Raw genomic sequence first — 5,392 nt, forward strand, 5'->3', positions numbered from 1 at the left:
GGGGGTGTTAGAGTCCCCTACTATTATTGTATTATTGTCAATGTGTTTCTTTGATTTTGTTATTAATTGGTTTATATAGTTGGCTCCTCCCATGTTAGGGGCATAGGCATAGATATTTAAAATTGTTAGATCTTCTTGTTGGACAGACCCTTTCAGTATGATACAGTGTCCTTCCTCATCTCTTATTATAGTCTTTGGCTTAAAATCTAATTGATCTGATATAAGGATTACCACCCCAGCTTTCTTTTGATGTCCATTAGCATGGTAAATTGTTTTCCACCACCTCACTTTAAATATGGAGGTGTCTTTGGGTCTAAAATGAGTTTCCTGTAGATAGCATATAGATGGGTTTTATTTTTATTTTTTTTTAAAGATTTTATTTATTTATTTGACAGAGAGAAATCACAAGTAGACAGAGAGGCAGGCGGAGAGAGAGAGAGGGAAGCAGGCTCCCTGCTGAGCAGAGAGCCCGATGCGGGACTCGATCCCAGCACCCTGAGATCATGACCTGAGCCGAAGGTGGTGGCTTAACCCACTGAGCCACCCAGGCGCCCCGCGGGTTTTATTTTTTTATCCATTCTGATACTGTCTGTCTATTGATTGGGCCATTTAGCCCATTTACATTCAGGATAACTATTGAAAGTTATGAGTTTAGTGCCATTTTAATGCCTGCAAGGTGGATGTTAATGTATATTGTCGCTCTTCCTTTCTGGTCTATTACTTTTAGGCTCTCTCTTTGCTTAGAGGACCCCTTCCAATATTTCCTGTAGGGCTGGTTTGGTGCCATTATCCTGAGATGGAGACTGTTGGAAGAGGAAGTTTGAAGTAAACTAAGAGTCCTATGATGGACAAGATAAGTTTGAAATTCCCAAGTTTCATTTAAGTGGAAACATGAAGTAAATAGGTGAATAGACAAACCTGTGATTAATAGAACCGGAGATCTAAATTTGGGGTCATCTGTATGCAGAAATTTTAAAAGGAGGGAGTTGAATAAAGATACCTCGGGAACAAAGATAGAGAAGAGAGTACATAAAGCGAGAACTTGCTGCATTTCAGTGTTTACAGATCAAAAAGAAGAGACAAGTGGAAGCCATGTAATGAACCGAGACAAAGATGAAGAATGTAAAATGGCATTGGATTCAGCAATGTGAAGGTTATTATGCTCTGATAATGGGATAATTCTCAATGGGAGATTATTAGCTCTGATCAAAGAGGTTTCAGTGGAGTTGTTATGACAAGCTTTAAAGACAAGATTAGCCATAAAAGAAAAACGGAAAAGCGAGGTGACTGTTAGAAGAGTACATAGAATTTAAAAGTTTGTATGTTTAAAACAGGAGATAATACTGCATATTATATAATGATGGAAATGCCCAGAGATTAAAAAATTGATAATCCTTATTTCTTCAATCCTGTTTGGTTCATTCTTTTTAGAATTTTATGCAATTTTTTAAATGACATAATTGAATTAGTTTAAGGGCTTTTAAAAAATATCAAACATACTTCCCTACAGAGTTTACCTTATTTATGTTTACTTTTTGTCTCAATAAATTGTTAATATATTGAGATAAGTGTTTATATCCACTGTAAGCAATAGGCATCCATTTATTAAAATATTTGCTATTATACCACTTCTATTTTTGAAATTCTAAAAGTTAATCTTAACATCCACATTAAATTCTAAATTGTTTAGATTGGTTATCTACACATCCTGCATTCACCAGATAATGGCCCCAGGATATGCTGCACATGGTCACAAATTGAGTCTCTAATTCTAACTTACACAAGATTTACATTTTATTAAGTCAAAACAGAGTTGGTTTTAGAAAAATATGATGTAGTTACCAAAAACTGGGAAGGTTTTGAATTAATAAGTGAGAAAAATTGCTAACAGTTATAGAGAGTATTCCCCAGTATTCTACAGTTGCAGTAAACTTTACGTTCACCCTTTTCTTTTACTCCTAAAAGCAACTGTATCTGGTGGTGGTTACCACGATCCTGTTCTACAGACCCAGAAGTTAAGTCTTTAAAGTCTAGTATATAAGTGGTTTGCTGAAAGTAGCACAGCTGGTGAGTAGTGGAGCTGGAGTTTAAGGTCCCACTTTCAACAGTCATAGTATGTGGCCTCTTGAACCAATACATGGCTGGAGGTAGCCTCTCAGGCCTGTATATATACGTACTCATGCCTCCACTTTTGAAAAGGGATGTTACAGTAAGTACATCAGGAATCATAGGTCAAGTAATTAATTTATATTTCACCACTTAAGATTATGAATTAAGAAACTGAGTATTTCAATGTAGCAAATTACCTCCTATTGAAAGATTTGGGCAAAAATTTGCTATTGATGAAGAGGAATATCTTATTTCTCAAAAACCTATATTTTGAATTAGAATGTATATCCACTGTGCATTTGGAAGGAAGAAGCCAGAAACTCAAAACTCTAAAAGCAACTTTTGAGGCAGACAGAATTCCTTTGGGACTTCATATCAAGCTATTTTCAGTAAGGAGTACAAATACTTTGTTCAAAATACTAAGATACGACATTAAAACATCTCCTAATAGGGTCATAAATGGCCTGTTGAGCAGAAACTAATTTTGCTCTATGCCTATGATATTATTTTACATGAAAACTCAGAGTTTGCTACTAATGGTTTTGTTCTCCCTTCCCTTTTGTGCTTTTTAAAACTGGCTGTTAAACTTTTATAATTCCTTAGCATTTAATTCAATACTAAACTTAAATATTTATTGATAGATTGCCCCCTTTTCCCAATGAAGAGAATTCCAACACTTGAAGAGAGAAATACTATAGGCCTCTAACCGCTTAGGAGTACTCTCCTAATACTTTGTCTTCACCATTAAGTCTAAAGTTGGGGACGGATTGGAATACTTTCCCACCTAAAGGAGGTGAGAGACGGAGTATGTCAATTCTAAAGCAAACAGTAAAGTTCCCCACCCTCTATTCTCTGTGGCCCTTCTCCTTTATGTCCCTTCTCACACTTTTAGGGGTTCAAGTGTCTGCTCTCATAATTTGCTCAATAAATAGGCTCTGAAACCAATAATCTTTACCTTAGTGAAAATTAAAACTTCTATATATTCTCTCCTTAATGGATTTTTATTTTAAACCTTGTTCAACATAACATGACATGGGGAGTATTATCTCCTTTCTCCTTTAAAGACATGTGAACATCAGAGATTATGAAGACATATGAGTGAAGGTTGAAAACAAGCCTTGAGAAGCTTATTTATGCATCCCAAATAACACAAACCTATTCATAGCCAGTCCCAAAATAAACTATAATAAATTGCATGAAATAAAAAATTAACATGAGGTGCTTGAATAATAGAATCATAGGACTGGATAGAACATAAGAATTTATTATATTCTTCCTTCCACCCAAGGCAGCAATCTTTTCTGTAAGATCACTAGCAGATGGTCAACAACTTATACCACTATTTTGGGTTTTCTTACTAAAACAGCTAGATTTCAGAAATTACTTGGCAAGCTGCTATTCAACTGCAGAAATGCATCTGCTGAGAAACCCCAAAATAAACATGCTTCCCAGAGGAATGAAGTATGTTCTATAAAATCCTGTCATGGAATGCGGTAAGCATGAATTTCATCACAATTCTACTATGATGGCGGTGAGGTCCTTTGTGCCAGAATAAGAGAAGTTGAATGTAGTTGGTGATACACTGAAATTAAAACAGAGAGCTGTGAACTGAGAGATGTATCCTCCAAACCTGGATGTATCTTGGCATGAGATTTCAGATAGTTAAGAAATCGTGTTTCATAAGACAATTTGTCTCATAATTTTAAGGCATAGTACTCATTATACATGAAATCTGCCATTATGTTTAAATAGACACAGAATCCAAAGAATTTAATCTGGACCAAACATACCCTTTAACTGACAGAGCCATTGGGTGGGAAGACCACACCCTGAGTTCCAGGCACACTGGCATACTAAGTATTTCCAGGCAGGGATGAGACACTAAACTCAGCAAAAAATTGGACAAAAGGGAGTTTTTGAGCACAACTAATTAGTCTGTGTGCATTTCTGTATGGTATTATATACCTTCAATGCTTCTTAAATGTAGAAATGCTTATAAATTTTTATTTGTATACAGCCATAAATTTCAAATTTATTCATTAGATATTACTGCACACATATCAGAATTTGACATAATCTTTCAGTCCTTCAGAGAGAGAGTAATAATTTTGGTAATCTCTAGTTGCTTAACACTCCTTGATCTCTCTGCTTTTGAAAGTTTTCCATGAATCATTTAATGGCAAAAAGATTACATTAACATTCAATGATATATGATCCAACATTTAAAATAATTTCTACTCTACTCTGGAAGAAATTCTGAAATCTAATATTATATAAATGCTATATTCTTGAAAATATGTGGATATATATTGTAGGCAGAGACTGGTTTCAAGAAATGAGGCAATTATATGGCACCACACACAATATCAATATGAGCAACTTGGATTTCATATCTTAAGACTAATATGATTATTTTGTGAATTTTACCATTTTAGGGAGATTTCCTCATGATACTGATTTTAACTCAAAATACTCATTACTCTTCTTTACTATGCCCCTAAAACCCTCTTCCCAACACCACCTACAGAAAAAATAAATAAAAATAAAACTGAAACGTTAGGAAGGTTTTTGTACTTCTAATGGTGGTTAATTCACATGCACACTAATCGGAAACACATGGGACTGAATTCCCCTTGAGATTTTCATCTGGGTGAAAGGATTGACAAATGATTTAACAACAGTAAAAAAAAAAAAAAAAAAAAAAAAAAAAAAAAAAAATCCAGAGCATTCAGCATAGCAAGTCTCTAAATTTCTTCTTAGTTCACTTAAATTTAAGAGAAGCATGTGCTAGAGGCCAGAGTTAGGGAAACTGACTGGTTATCTGATCTGAGGCACTAGCACCTCATTCACCACCCATCACCTGAATTTATTATCTCAACCATGATGATACTGAATTAAAAGAAGAGCCTAAGCTGGGATGTGATGTGTGGTCTATCTACTTCTAACCTCTATCTGTTCTGCATCTCAGATGGGCTCTGAAAACTCTTGTAGAGGGTACACAATTTATTATACTCCCTCCTGTAAACTGAACCAAGAAAATTATCAGGATTGTTTTTTTTTTTTTAAGATTTTAGTTATTTATTTATTTGACAGACAGAGACCACATGTAGGCAGAGAGGCTGGCAGAGAGAGAGGAAGGGAAGCAGGCTCCCTGCTGAGCAGAGAGCCCAATACTGGGCTCCATCCCAGGACCCTAGGATCATGACCTGAGTGGAATGCAGAGGCTTTAACCCACTGAGCCACCCAGGTGCCCCCAGGATTGTATTCTTATAATACCCTCAAT

Source organism: Mustela putorius, unplaced genomic scaffold (assembly GCF_011764305.1).
Source record: "Mustela putorius furo isolate JIRA1106 unplaced genomic scaffold, ASM1176430v1.1 tig00003845_pilon_pilon_pilon, whole genome shotgun sequence".
Taxonomy (NCBI): domain Eukaryota; kingdom Metazoa; phylum Chordata; class Mammalia; order Carnivora; family Mustelidae; genus Mustela; species Mustela putorius.